Source organism: Dromiciops gliroides, chromosome 1, assembly GCF_019393635.1.
Source record: "Dromiciops gliroides isolate mDroGli1 chromosome 1, mDroGli1.pri, whole genome shotgun sequence".
Classification (NCBI taxonomy): domain Eukaryota; kingdom Metazoa; phylum Chordata; class Mammalia; order Microbiotheria; family Microbiotheriidae; genus Dromiciops; species Dromiciops gliroides.
Genome location: NC_057861.1, coordinates 350,051,987 through 350,068,055, shown reverse-complemented (window position 1 = coordinate 350,068,055; position 16,069 = coordinate 350,051,987). Strand labels below are relative to the sequence as shown.

The 16,069-nt window shown below is 35.9% G+C and overlaps 2 pseudogenes; one reads left to right on the top strand and one right to left on the bottom strand.

Moving 5' to 3' along the window:
- Positions 1 to 2,861: 2,861 nt before the first annotated feature.
- On the top strand, positions 2,862 to 3,351 carry LOC122734780 (annotated as a pseudogene).
- A 6,967-nt stretch (positions 3,352 to 10,318) lies between these two features.
- On the bottom strand, positions 10,319 to 10,442 carry LOC122737411 (annotated as a pseudogene).
- Positions 10,443 to 16,069: the final 5,627 nt, after the last annotated feature.

The following is a 16,069-nucleotide window of genomic DNA, read 5'->3' as shown; positions in this document are numbered from 1 at the left end:
GGATTGAAAGAATAAATGTCAAAATCTATTTGAAAGCAACTAACCTGAGGAAGGAGCAGCAACATGGTGGTCTCTTGAGAAAAGGAAGAAACAGAAGCTGAGATCCTAAGATAGTATGGAAATGAGAATATCTGCCTAGATAGAATTCCTACTTAGAGTCAAGTTAGAGAAGCACTATTATCTAAGACTTTCTATGGGCCAGTGTATCCTCTCTACTAAAGTGTTTCAGTGGATGCTAGGCCTTGATCCCCTGGGTAGTTTAGGCAATCCAGAACTTTTGTTAATTTTGATGCAAGAATCACATTCCTGTCACTCCCAATCTATATCAGCATCACATGCTTTTCCCTCCATGGCTCTTAGCTCACAAAATTCTTCCAGAAAATTAGTCCAAAAAGTGATGTGTGCTTATCTGGTCATACTAGAATGCAGCATGCATAGCTGCCTAAAAATGTCTTCTGTATAGATCACAGTGACCTGGGGCTGGACATGAGGAGGGGGCCTTGAGGGGCTCCTTTTTAGAGAGTACTTTTTACTTTAGCTAGGCAATGTGACATTGTGGGTAGAGACCTAGTCTCAGAACCAGGAACATTTGGAAGACAGGAAGATTCAATTGTTGCCCCTGAAACATACTGTCTGTGTGACCCTGGGAAATCACTTAAACTCTCAGTGCTCTAGGCAATTCTCTAAGATGTCAGTTACAAAGTAAGTGAAAACCTGCAATGGTAGAAGGAATTCCCTTATGTGTGGATTTCTTATACTAATGAAATCAGAGATCTAGTCCCTATCCTATCTTATCCTATCCCAGGGCTTCTTAAACTTTTTCCACTTGCAATCCCTTTTCAACTGAGAAATTTTTATGCAACTGTAGGCATATGGATATAAAAAAAAAGGTATGCATAACCTTTTACTGTTGCCAAATTTTTCATGACCCCCACCATTCAGTTACACAACTCCATATGGCATCATGACCCACAGTTTAAAAAGCTTTGTCCTATCCTATCCAATTTTCGCAACAATAGTCATTTGAAATTTTTTGAGGAGGTAGGAAATAGATTTGTGATGTCATTGATAAAGGAAATTCTTTCTACCATTGCAGTTTACTACTTTCTCTAGAACTAATACTCTTAAAATAGTTGTGTGAGACAGTGAAAGACTGGATGACCTGCTGAGGGTCACACAGCCAATAGGTGTCAGAGGCTGACTGATTCTTTTGGAGCTAAGACTGGCTTCCTATTTGCTATGCCTCACTACTCTTGGAATGTTTTAATGAATGTTATTGTGCTCCCTTTAACTATGCCTAGAAAACTGTTTTCCACAATGAAAAGAGTAGTTTTCAAAGTGAAAAATATAAAGTTAGATTAAAGTGGAGATAAATTCTCAGGAAGCCAACATGCCAATGACCATAACATTGTGCCAATTAACCTGATATCTTATATTCCATCTAGGAGAGTTTCTTGGGAAGTTAGTTCCCTGTGTTGGGAAAACTTGACTATTATGCTTCTGAAGTAATTTTATTTTTGTGATCTTTTCTCACATTGATTTTTATTTCCATTTTTGAGGATATGTTTCTTCAAAGATCACTATTCTGAGATGTAAGATTGAAATAGGAATCAACTTGTATCATAATGAAAGGATCTTGAATTGGTGAGTTGTCAAGGAAAATGTACTGGAAGCTTAAATATATTGGCCACTAGAGAATCCACAGGTTATTGCCCAGCCTAGATGTTGTTTTTCAAAGGATCATCATCATTTCTGCAGCAGGACAATGACCATATGCTCAGGCATGGCCAAAAAGAGAATTCTTTCCAGGACATTACATTCCAAAATATTCTTCCATCATAAAACTTGACTTCAGTTGAACATCAGTGAAATAAGAGTAGTAAAACTGAGGAGACAAAGTTGCTTGTTGTTGGGTTGTTTTTTTTCTGTTCCATATGTCTGACATCATAAAGGTCCCAGTGAAAGTCTTAGCATTTAAGGTCTTATAGTTGGTTTTAGCTACTTTTCACAGGATATTAAGCCCATAAAAATGTGACTCCATTTGGAGAAGCTGCAATATTGCTACCATATGTCTTTAGCATCAGTGCTTAAAGGGAAACTTTAACTTCTTTTTATCTAAATAATTTCTTTTTTCCCAAAAAACTTAAAATGTAAAGGACTCCTTCCATGATTGATTTGGGAGGAAGAGTAATTGTAGAAATAGGGTCCTATCCTAACATGCATTCAAGGAACATTTATTAGTTGTTTACTATTTGTAGAGAACACTGTGTGTGGTACTTTAAGGAAAAGATAAAGATGAGTAAGACCATGATCAACTAGCTCAATCTAGTAGAGACATACAGAATATTCTGAGAGAAATTTTTAGTATCTATTTACTAAGCCCCAAAGAACAGTGTTGAATAAAATATTGAAAATGCCAAGCTGAAACAATACAACAGACTGAGAATCGTTCATCCAAAAAGCAAGATGAGGTTACCACACTCAGTGGCATACTGATTTTCTGGCTGGGACCAAGCACCCCAGCTGTTTGATGGAACAGTGTGGGCCGTATGTCACCACCAAAAAGCTGCTGCACAACATGTCTTGCCACTTCACTTTTATCAGTGCCAAGGACCATTAGGAATAAGGCTCCCCACTGCTTTCTTCTGTGATCCAAGATCTGGGTGAGAACCAAATATTGGAATTCATGAAAAGTCAACAAATGGGTTTCATATTTTGGAAAGAAGCTCCTCTAACAAAAAGCAATTTCTTAGAAGCAGTCCGGAGCAGCATAGGAACTTAGAGTGAGAAAAGAACTTAAAGATTAACTCATGCCTTTCTATCCAGGGATCCTTCTAGAGCAGAACCCGTCGCCACCAGAGATGTTGATGCCCAAGAAGAACCGAATTGCTATCTACGAACTCCTTTTTAAGGAGGGAGTAATGGTAGCCAAGAAAGATGTCCACATGCCAAAGCATCCTGAGACAGAATGTGCCCAATCTCCATGTAATGAAGGCTATGCAGTCTCTAAAGTCTCGTGGCTATGTTAAGGAGCAGTTTGCATGGAGGCATTTCTACTGCTATCTCACCAATGAGGGCATTCAGTATCTCCGGGATTACCTTCACCTGCCCCCTGAGACTGTGCCTGACACACTCCAAAGAAGTCATCCTGAGACGGGAAGGCCAAGGCCTGAAGGCCTGGACAGTGAGCAACCTGCCCGGCTTACTCGTGGTGAAGCTGACAGAGACACATACAGACGAAGTGCTGCTCCCCCTGGGGCTGACAAGAAGGATGAGGCTGGTGCTGGGTCAGCAACAGAATTCCAGTTTAGAGGTGGATTTGGTTGTGGATGTGGTCAACCTCCTCAATAAAAAGTGTAGAGATGTTTCATATTGAATAAAATTTGGGGAAAAAAAAAGATTAACTCGTCCAACCCATTTATTTCACAGATGAGAAAAGTGAGACCCAAACTAATTAAGTGACTTGTAAAGATGTCATCCCCAGTTAGTGACAGGACTAGGTTTAGAGTCCAGGTTTCCTGATTCTGAGGTCACAATTGGAACAAGAAAAGTTTAAATTTCATTAAAATAATTTCATTCTGGAAGCACTGATGGGTTTTAGTAAAACAACAACAACAAACAACTGTATAATAAAAGTTCAGGCAGAACTCATCTGTGTTGGAAAACATAAACAAGTCTTCTTAAATTTTCTTCTCACAATCAGCCACAGACATGATATCAGTTACTGATTAAACAACAGTGTTATGCATGAATTGAATTTACTTCAGAATCTTTACATAATCATGTTTAAGCAACAAAACACATCTTTCTTTTTAACAGAGTTCCTTAAGGAATATAGTGCTTTACAAATGAAATATTCTAAGTGATTTATCTCTACAATGTCCCAATGAATTGGCAAAGACATTGTTTGGTTGCTATCCTAATATTTTGAGGCAGCTAGGTGGTACAGTGGATAGAATGCTGAGTCTAAAATTAGGATGACTCATCTTCCTGAGTTCAAAGCTGGCCTCAGACACTTACTAGTTTTGTGACCCTGGGAAAGTGAGAACCCTGTTTGCCTCAGTTTCCATATTGGTAGAATGAGCTAGAGAATAAATGACAGGGGCAGCTAGGTGGCGCAGTGGATAGAGAACTGGCCTTGGAGTCAGAAGGACCTGAGTTCAAATCCGGCCTCAGACACTTGACACATACTAGCTGTGTGACCTTGGGCAAGTGACTTAACCCCAACTGCCTCACCAAAAAAAAAAAAAAAAAGAATAAATGACAGACCACTCCAGTATCTTTTCCAAGAAACTTCCAAATGGGGTCAGATACAATTGAAGTCACTGAACAATAACATCCTAATATTTCCCGAGTCTGGAAGTGATCATGTATTATTATATTATTTTATCCAAACTGGAGTTGGTTTTATATTTCAATATTGACTAAGCAAAGCAATCTCTTTTTTTATTGTCATAGAACCATAATTTAGGGCAGAAAAAGGACTTTAGAAATTGTGTAGTCTAAGCCATTGATTTAACAGATAAGGAAACTTAAGGACCAAAGTCAAGTGCAAACTGAGGTACGCTACCTGACTTCCTTTTGCCCTTGGAGAAGCATTTAACTTTAATTCTATGGAGACTATGGGTCTAACTTAGAGCCAGATAGTGTCCCTTAAAGAATATTGTTTTGCTGATGACATTTAATGTTGACATTTAAAAGGCAGACATTAATTGTAGGAAGAAGCTTAGGACCATTAAAATTACTGCTTACATTCCCAAAGGCAATCTGACCCAGTGTATTCCTGGAGCTCAATTCCTGAGGACTCAGGTCAGTTTCCATTGTAACGATTAAAATGACGCCACCTGCTGGAGACTTACTGTAGGAAAGCTCCACCATGAGGATAAGGTCTCTGAGGGCAAGATCATGCTTCTTTTCTTTCGTGTCAGGAAGTGACATTTGCTTGTGGGAGGAAGAAGGGGGAGGCTGGCGCTCTGACTCCCACTTTTTCGCATGGACTCTGGCAGAGAGCAGAGCTAGGAATGGGCTCTCCCTTTAATAGGTAGAGGAGTCTAGGCCTTTTTCTCTCTCTTTACCAAATTCTTATTCTCCTTAATAAATGCTTAAAAGTCTAACTCTTGCTAAAGCTTATAATTTATTGGCAACCACTCATTAGATATTTTAGACAGACTAGCTAGAATTTTAGCCCTTTACACCATCCACAGTGTCTGTGTGAGATACATATAATTTACAGAGCAGGTCATGTAATGGCATATCAATTTGTACAAGAGGTATTCTTCATCCATTTGGTTTTTCACTTGCGAATAGACAACTATTTTAGCAATTATGACTCATTTTAAAAGGCTCTTATGTAATCAAAGAATATTAAAGAAATTTCCTTTTAAAAGATAAATGCTTTTGTTAATACTTGTCACTTTTAAGGGGCAGCTAGATAGCACAGTGGATAAAGCACCAACCCTGGATTCAGGAGGACCTGAGTTCAAATCCAGCCTCAGACACTTGACACTTACTACCTGTGTGACCCTGGGCAAATCACTTAACCCTCATTGCCCCACAAAAAAACCCAAAAAACAAACAAACAAACAAAAAATTGTTACTTTTATCTTTAAGGGAGATTTCCTCCTCCAGAATAATAATTTGGATTATTTTTAGACAAGTCTGACCTTAATGAACAAGACTTGCTATAAAACACAAATTCCATAACTTACTCACACACTAATCTAATTTTTAGAAGTATCTCTATTTAATCTCAAGTAACTTTAAAAATATTCCTCAAAATTTAGAGAAGGGTTTCTTAGGCTTGGGTTCAAGGAACTCTTTTTATAGAAATAGTTCAGGATCCCCATGAACTTGGTTAAGAAACAATACATCTTTATTTTTGCTTACAGATAGCTGAAATTTAGTATTTCTCTTAATTATTAATTTTTTTTAATATTTGGAGAAGTGGTCTATAGGCTGACTACCAGAGGGATCCATCAAACACACACAACACACATACACATACAAGGTTAATAGCCACTACCTTAAAGACATTTTCACCTCTGCAATTCTATTTCCTCTCAAGGAACATAAAAAATCTTGTATTTTTTGTAAATTTCTTTTATCTCCAACATTGAACCATTAGTGTTCACATATCCCAGACCACCAGATTGATAGGAGAAACAAAAATCTAATATATTTCTGGTCAATAGAATAAGTATGCTCACTGGGATTTCAGATATGGGAGATAGTTCCTTGCTAAGTGAATATCAATGTTATCATCTCACCTTATTTTAATTTTTTCTAAACATCAATTTTTGCAATGTAAATGATGAAAAATCAATGATGAAAAATCCCTAGCCTTGCAAGGGATTCAGTCAGTGAGAAAGAGAACTTTAATTTTGTTTGAAATTCATTTTCCAGTATGTTCAGCACATTGACTTTTTACCTCATAATTACAGAACATTAGTGCTGAATTGCTTTCCTCTCTAATGGGAAGGGCATTGTCCAGTGGCAATAATCAATCACTTTCAGATTGTTATTATATTTGCACTTTAGTATCATTGTGACAGCCTAGTGTAGTGTATTCGCTATATCTAGATTCAAGTTCTAAATCTTCTTGGAATTTAAGCTTAAGCCAATTTCTGAGATTTTTTTTTGTCATCTATAAAAAGAGAGATGATGTCCCTACATACATAATAGGGATGGTATGAAGACAAATTATTTGTATGCTTTTATTGATATTTTATGCTACTTACAGTACCATAGTATCCCATGTATCTCTCCTCTTCCCTCTGTCATCGAGCCAACCCATATGACAAAAATTATCTTGAAGGGAGAGAGAAAAAAAGTCAGCACAATTGATCAATACTTTGGCAAAATCTGAAAAGATATGTAATGTGAAACACTTGTGGATCTTCTATCTCTACAAAGGGTAGGTGTCTAGTATAAGCCCAGTAATGGAGTCTGGTTCAAAAGGTATGAACATTTTAATCATTTTATTCATATGGTTTCTAATTGTTTTCCAAAATGGTTGTACCAATTCATAGCTCCACCAACTCCGTATTAGTGTGCCTATCTTTTCACAAATCCTCTAACATTAACTATTGCCATTTTTTATCCATAGGGTGTTAGGTAAAACATTAGGGTTGTTTTGATTTTCATTTCTCTTATTAGTGATTTGGAGCATTTCTTTGTGTGGTTGTGAATTATTTTCAGTTCTTTCCTTGAGAATTGTTTGTTCATATATTTTGACCATTTATCTACTAGGCAATGGCTATTGGTCTTTACTCATACATGTACACATACATACATATATACATAGATGTGTAAATCAATGTGAATCAGAGTTATATATGGTATCTTCTCCAATTTCCTCTGTCTCTTGTTTAGTTAAGAATACAATTTCTTCCTATTACTTCATGGGGTATATGATATGGATTTCTTCTAGTTTTTAAACATAGATAAGCAGATCTATGTTTAAAAATTAGATTTATTATATATAAGGACTATATTTCTCTCATTAAAGGATTCTGGTAGGATGCATTCTTCCTTGATTTTTGAGAAAAATTTGTGAAGTATGGGTACTAACTATAATTTAAACTTTTGGTAGAGTTATACTGGGGTTCCATCAGGAAGAGGAGATTTTTTTTTAATTTGGTAATTCCTTTACAGCTAGATCTATTCCTTTTTCTGAGATTGGATTATTTAAGATGTCTATCTGTTCTTCTGAAAGTTTGGGCATTTTATATATTTAAATTTATTTGTCTATTTCTTTAGAGTTATCAATTTTGATAGCATAAAAATGTGCATAACCTGATTAGTCTTGTTATTCAGATTTTGCTGTGATTTCACCTTGTCCATTTGTTAGTTTCTTGATTTTATTTTCTTCTCTCTTCTTTTTAATCAGATCAACAAAGGGTTTATAAGTTGTATTGTCTCTTCAAAGAAACAACCTATAGTTTCATTAATAATTTCTACATTTTCATGTATCTATTTCCCTCATATTTTAATATATCTTCTTTTCTGTTTATTTTGATATTTTGAATTTGTTAATTTTATAATTATTTAAATACATATACCATTAATTACCCATCTCTTTCTATTTTATTAATGTATGATTCTGAAGCTTTAGCTGCATCCCAGAAATTTTCATATGTTCATATGTTTCATTATAATTTTTTTACATGGTTTCTAGTTACTTCTATAATTTGTTCTTTTATCCACTCATTATTTAAGATTCCATTTAGGTCTGTATCTTTTGTTTCTGATTCCTGAACCAATTTCTATTTTTATTGCATTATCATCCATAAAGTATGTATTAACTGTTTCTGCCTTTTTATATTTGTAATATCTCTATGTCCTACTATGTGATCAATTTTTGTAGAAATTTCATGTGATACAGAGAAATATGTATAGTGTTTTGATATACCATTCAAAAGTGCCATATGTCTTTTAATTCTGGTTTCTCCAGAAATTTATCCAGTTTCATAATTTCCCTTTTGTTGTTGTTGTTGTTTTTCTGTTAGACTTGTACAAAACTGATAGAGGGATATTGAAGTTTCCTGTCACTATTATGTTACTGGCTGTTTCTTCTTGAAGATCAGATATTTCCTTTATGAATTTGGATGCTAAAACATTCAGAGCACAGAAATTTGTTACTGATATTGGTTTGATGTCTATGCTTCATTTCGGTGTAACATGCTTTCCTTGCATATCGCTTTTTTTGGATTTTTTTTTTTTTTTGCTTTGTCTGATAGCATGATAGCAATTCCTACTTCTTTTTTTTTTTTCAATTCACTTAATGCATAGTAAATTTCTCCATCCCTTTAGGGGTATTTTGTCTTTGTTTTTGTCTTTATTTTGACTTATGTGTTTTTTAAATGTTGCTTAAAAGCAACAGATGGTAGGATTTTGTTTTCTTACCCAATCTGTTATTCTTTTTTTTTTTCATTTTATTAGATCATTTTACCCATTCACTCTTAAAGTTATGATGTGGGTTTATATTTTCCTCCATCTATCTCTAAAATTGAAGGTTTTTTTTTCAAATAAAGATTTCTTTTCCCTCTTCTGCTGTAAACAGTTTTACAGTTTGCTTCAGTTACTCTATTTTTTAAAGTAAGCTTTGTTTCTACTATCTCCCCTTTTTTCCCAATCCCCTTTTCTGGTGTCTCACCCCTTTCCCTTTAGTGTTTTGTTCATTATTTCGTTTTTTCTCCAGATTTTATCTGGTTATATATTTCTTCCCCCTCTTTGTTTTTCTTTTCAATCAAATACATTCATCCTTCCTCTCTTCCTCAGGGAGGAAAGGCTCTGTAGGGAGATTTATTCATCGATCTTTTAAATTTTATTTTTATATCCTTTTCCAAAAAAGATTTTCTTTCTTATTTACTCTAGACCCTCATCTGCTGATTCATGTCCTCTCTATCTGCTATTATTTGGTCTCTTTCTTTTCTCTGTATTCTTTAGTCAATCAAAGCCTCCACAATTTCTACCATTGATTGCTTGTAGGACTTACACCATGGATTACCTTTTTTTAAAAATCATATCTCAGTCACAGAAGGTGACAGAGAAGATACCTCATTAATGATAGGACCCTTCCTACATCACTGCTCTGTATCTTCTCCTGTTGACCTTTTTCTACATTTGCCTGGAAGTCTCCTTCCTGTATCAATGCTGTCTCACTCCTTCAGATGTCAGTTTCCCTGATGGGTTCCAAATTCCTCACTAGAAGAAGCAGATGTTTCAAACACCAAATCCCTCAGGCAACCACAATGCCCCATGTCTTCATTGTTACCACTATAACATTTCAAGATTCACCCATGTCTCCTTGTGTACACATAGAAATGATGTCTCTTACTGGTATTTCTGTTGTCCTCTGTTGTTGTTGCCTTTGACTACTAAATTTATTCATTCCTTCTGTATTTCTATTGTTTGGAATGTTTGAGAAGCAAATGATCACTCCAGATTTTTATTTCTGTTTCAAACTCTTGTTTATTATTGAGTGTCCACCTTTTCTTCTTTCCTGTATGGTTAAACTCAGATTTTCAGGATAAATTACTCTGAGCCACATTCTGATCTCCATTGTTCTTCTAAATACATTATTCCATTCCCTCCACATTTTTTTCTAGTGGCTGCAGAATTGTTGTGCATTATTCAAATACCCTTTACTTTGTATTTGAAGGTCTTTCTCCTGCCAACTTGCAGAACTTGTTATTTCTGAATTGAATTGATAATCCTAACTGCTTAGTGTCTTGGAGTGATTCAGCCTTTTTTTCTGAAGGTGATCTATGAATTCTTTCTAATAGAATTTCACTTTCTATTTTCAGAAGTTCTGTGCAGTTCTTATCTATTATTTCCTTCATTAGATTGTTGAGGTGTTTTGTCCCATTGTCTTTTTCTCTCCACGAAAATCTTTAGTAAAAGGCGAAAGATTTATGCGATCTAAAGAGAAACCAGAGTATCCATTGTCTTTTTCTAAGAGACCTATTGTCCTTAAATTGTTTCTACACAAGTAGGTTTTGCTGGTATAGTACACATATTTTCTTTTAGTGTTATGTTTTTTTGTATTGTTTGGTTTTTTTCTCTTCTTCTAGGTTGTTTTTCCATTCTACTTATTTGCATTCCAAATCTGTTCTCTCTTTGGTTTCTTTGCTGAGGCTTGCCATTCCAAATTCAAGTTTTTCTATTCATCTTATTTCTTCTGAGTAGGACGTAAATTCTACTCTCATAATTCTCATTTCTCTTTTAAATCTCTCAGGAAAAGTGTTCTGTGGTTCCATTTTCTCCTCAAATTCCACAGAGTCCTCTGTCTCATCACGGATTATATAATTTTACTTAATTTTGCAGTATTTATTCATAGGTGTCTGAACTCATTTACTAGATCTGGAGACCATATTTCTTTTTTTTCTTTTCTTTTTTTATATAAATATTTTATTATTTTCCAGTTACATGTAGAGATAGTTTTCAACATTTGTTTTTATAAGATTTCTTGTTTCAAATTTTTCTCCCTCCCTCCCTTCCCTTCCCCCCTCCCCAAGACAGCAAGTAATCCGATATAGGTTATATATATATACAATCATATTAAACATATTTCTGCATTAGTCATTTAATGAGAGAAGAATCAGAGCAAAAAGGAAAAACCTCAAAAACGAAAAACAACAACAAAAACAATAGAAATAGTATGATTCGATCTGCATCCAGATTCCACAGTTCTTTATTTTGGGGGGGGGGGGGATTTGGAAAGTCTTTTCCATCATGAGTCCTTTGGAACTATCTTGGACCATTGTATTGCTGAGAAGAATCAAGTCTATCACAGTTGATCAACACACAATGTTATTGATACTATGTACAATGTTCTCCTGGTTCTGCTCATCTCACTCATCATCAGTTCATGCAAGTCCTTCCAGGTTTCTCTGAAATCTGCCTGCTCATTATTTCTTACAGCACAATAGTATTCTGTAACGATTGGAATAACGCCACCTGCTGGATACTTACTGTAGAAGAGTTCTGCCCATGAAGGGAAGGTCTTTGAGGGCAAGACCAGGAGTCTTTTCTTCAGGAGTCAGGAAGTGACGCGGACTAGTGGGAGGAGGAAGGAAGAGACTGGCGCTCAGTCTGGGGCTCTTTTCCTCTGGACGCTGGTGGAGAAGGGAGCTAGAAATGTGCTCTCCCTTTAATAGATAGGAATCTAGGCCTTTCTCTCTCTTTACCGAATTCTTATTCTCCTTAATAAATGCTTAAAAGTCTAACTCTTGCTAAAGCTTATAATTGATTGGCGACCACTCATTAGATATTTTAGACAGTTTAGCTAGAATTTTAACCCTTAACAATTCCATTACATTTATATACCACAACTTGTTCAGCCATTCCCCAATTGATGGGCATCCCCTCAATTTCCTATTCCTTGCCACCACAAAAAGAACAGCTATAAATATTTTTGTACGTGTGGGATCTTTTCCCTTTTTTATGATCTCTTTGGGGGGAAAAAACTAATAGTGGTATTGCTGGTTCAAAGGGTATGCAAAGTTTTAGCTTTATAGCTGACCATATTTCTTCATGTTGCTACTTTGTCCTATTGATTTATCATTTTATGTTCAAGATCTGAGTTTTCTTCTTCCTGAAATCTTTGGTACTTTCAGTTTCCAATACACACACACACACACACACACACACACACATTGTTTTTCCTGACTCTCTCCCCTACATTTTTGATATCCTTGGAGGCTGGTTCCCAACTGTTTCAGCCTCCTTCTACACTGGGCAATGCATAGTTCATTACTCTACATCACCACCTCAACTGACCATTGGGTGTTAAAAGCTAGCCCTTGGGGCAGCTAGGTGATGCAGTGGATAGAGCACTAGCCCTCGATTCAGGAGGACCTGAGTTCAAATCTGGCCTCAGACACTTGATACTTACTAGCTGTGTGACCCTGGGCAAGTCACTTAACCCCAGTTGCCTCACCAAAAAACAAAAAACAAACAAAAACAAAACAAAACAAAGAAGCTAGCCCTAGCTGTGTTCAGTGAACTTTCCCTCAATCTTGAAGGACTATTACATAACCTGATATATGTGTAGTGTCTGGTCCAGATAACCTCTCACACTCCTTCTTTTCCTCAGTTTTCTGACCTGGCACAGGCAGCTCTTTGCCTGTTTTCACTGCCAATTCAGATATTTACAATACTGGTACTTCTGGATGGCAATTTCTAGAAGGCTTTTGCTTCTGAAGAACTGTGGCCAAGTTGACTATAAACTTTACAGCAAATTTTCATAGCCTAGAGTCATAGTCTCCATGGCACTGGAAAAAGGGAGGGAGTCTAGGAAGTGTGAGTGGTTTTTTATGGAAGAGAATGTGTCATTTCCTTAGGTCTGTAAATGTGATCTTGGTGCCAGTAGTGTGGAAGGTGGGGTGGGGTGGGGCAATGGAATTTAAGTGAATTCAGGGTCAATGAGCATCAATTCCTAGGTTTGGGTTCTTTTTATTTTTTTAACCTTCTTTTTGAATTCCAGGTGTCCTCACCCTTGGAGACAGTTTAAATTGCTTTATCTTTGGTGCTTAACTTCTGTTTTGCAAAGGTTTAAGAGGTTGTGGGAATTGGGAAAATGTCTAGTCCACCATCTATCTTGTGTAATAGAGTGTGGAAGCTAGAGTTAGGAAAACTCATTTTCATGAGTAGAAATATGGCCTTAGACACTTACTAGCTGTGTGTCCCTGGGCAAGTCACTTAATCCTGTTTGCCTCAGTACTTCATCTGTAAAATGAGCTAGAGAAGAAAATGACAAACCATTCCAGTATCTTTGCCAAGAAAACCTCAAATGGGGTCATGAAGAGTTGGAAACTAAAGAATTTCTGAACAACAACCACATCTTGTTCACATGACCTGTAGTTTTCTCCAAGAGAAGAAATATGGCTATAGAACCTAAAAATGAAAGAATTGGAAGGAACCTAAAACATTGCACCATCCTAACACTCCTTGCAAGAAGCTCCTTTGATTTCTGTAAAGTTTGTCATCTAGACTGTAACTGAACAAAGCTGGCCAAGGGTATGCTATTCACAAAGGTAGCCCTTTCTGTATTTGAGCAACTCTGACCATTAGAAAGTTCTTCCTTACATTGAGTAAAAGTTGTTTCTAACTTCCACCTACTACTCCTACTTTGTCCTCTTTGTAGTTTCACAGACTAAAGTTAATCCCTTTTCCAGATGACCATGCTTCAGATATTTGAAGGCACTTATCATTTATCCTTAATCATTTTTGTGACTAAATATAAAAATTTTCAATGTTTCATCAGTGATAAGCATTTATTTACCTCCCACTGTGTGTCAGCCATTGCCCTAAGCACTTATTACAAATATCATCTCACTTGATCCTCAAAACCGGGGGAAGTAAAAACTATTATTGTCTGCATTTTACAGTTAAGGAAAGTGAGGCAAGTGAAATTTAAGTAACTTGCCCAAGGACTTACATAGCTAGTAAGGGCTGACCTTGCAGCCATTTAAAACTAAGTTGTTTGTTTTTTCTTTCATATAATCTGCTATTAAGCCATATCCCTTCCATCTGTATTTTTGCATTTGATTTTTAAGGCAAGTGTAAAACTTACCTTAATGCCTATTTTATTTTATTTTATTTTTCATTTTGGCTGCTTTTTGCTCTCTGTAAGATTTCTTTGAATCCTGAGTCTGTTACATAAAGGCTCTTTCCCACCTGTGTGTCATTTAATAATTTGATAAGCACTTTTTTGTTTCTATACAAGATAAAATTTACTGAACAAAACACTCTTGTCCCTCAAACATGTCCTTCAAGCATGTGTCATATGTGACTGAGCTATTAACCATTATATTCTGGATAAAGTTGACTGACCACTGATTATTCACCTGCTTTTACTATCACCCAATCTGTATTGCATTATATAGTACTCAAGAATATCATAATATCCTTTTTTTTTAATGCTTTACTGAATTTCAGAAAGACAATTTCTATGACATTTCCCTAAATTACAGACTGCTAAACTATTTACTGAAAGAGGAAATGAATTGGCTTGGTATGGTTTATTCTTAGTGAATTCACTTAGGTTTCTATTAACCACTGATTTCCTTCTATTCAATACAGCCTAAATCTGTTATTTCATTGGAAAATGGAAATCTGATGAAGGAATTCCTTCTACCATTGCAGCCTCCCTCTAGTTCACATTTTACACTTTTATTTTTCCCAAAGAAGAAGTGTCAAATACAAGGCCCTTTGGCCACATGTGGCCTACAACACTCCCAAGTATAATCTGAATCAGATTAAAATATAATGGGTAAATATTAAAAAAAACATAAATAAAATAGATAATATTACATTTTAAAACTAAGTCAATTAGCAGCCTACAGAGATCCTTAGGTATGCATTAATGACCCCTATTTTCATTTGAGTGTCACAGGACTAGCCTAAAGCAATGAAATGTTACAGTATTTAACCAGTATCACTCAATCAGTCTGTATCAGAAGTGGTGCTGGACTTCAGATATTTCTGTCTCAGAGGCCAACTTTTATCCACTATGCCTTTGCCTTTTACTATTACTATTACTATTACTAATAAGATAACTTCTCAGTAATCTATCCTAGAATATCTCTAGGAGTTTATATCAAGCTCACAGATGTGTAGTGTCTAGAATCCATCTTTTTTCCCTTCTTCTTGGAATTGGTATATCAGCATGCCAGAAGAGGCAAATGAAGCAATGGAAAAGCCCATTCTGTTTGCACTGCCAATATATAAACTATTTAGACTGTATCTGGACTTCACTCTACCTCTTTGAAAGATTCATCTGTAAAATGAGACATCCTAACTAAATTTCAAAAATAGGTCAATCATATACTTCTATAGGAATCAGGCCAACTCAGATACCACAGGACTTTCAAATCAAGCCAACAAATACTCATGAGCAAGCTAGGCACTGGGTTGCATTTGAACATCCATAAAATTATGAGATCCTATAAAATCACAAGAGGGAGCCTTCAAACAGATATGACTACAATTTAAAATCTGTTTAATTATTTGTTTTCACAGAAGACTTAAATGGCAACCAGTGAGTTCACTCATGTTATTTCTTCACTGGAACACCCGAAAAAACATCCACAAAGATCTTCTTCTCAACTGAAAGCATACTCCAAATATTGTAGTAAAAGGTAAAATAATCAAAAGCACTCACAAAGTTTCCCAATGGGGAAAAAATATAACACATGCACCATATTGAGAATAGACAGATATCAGATGCTGAAGTCTGCATATGCACAGGGGAGGGGGGAAAACAAACAACAACCATCTGGTAACAAATTGTTATTGTCTCCTAGTCACAGATTGAGGAAGTAAGAAATACAGTGACTCACCCAAGGTCACCAAACCCCACTGAGACAGAGCCTGAGTTACAAACAACTGAGCCATGTGCTTGCTATACTACACCACACTGTGTTTTGTATTGAAATTAGAGAGGATATGGTGAGGACTGATTGCCTGACAGTGTAACCATGGTTATAAAAGACATTCTCATTCATCTTCCCAAGACTTCATTCTGAAACGTGCTGTTTTTAACTAGCTTCCTATGAACTCATTA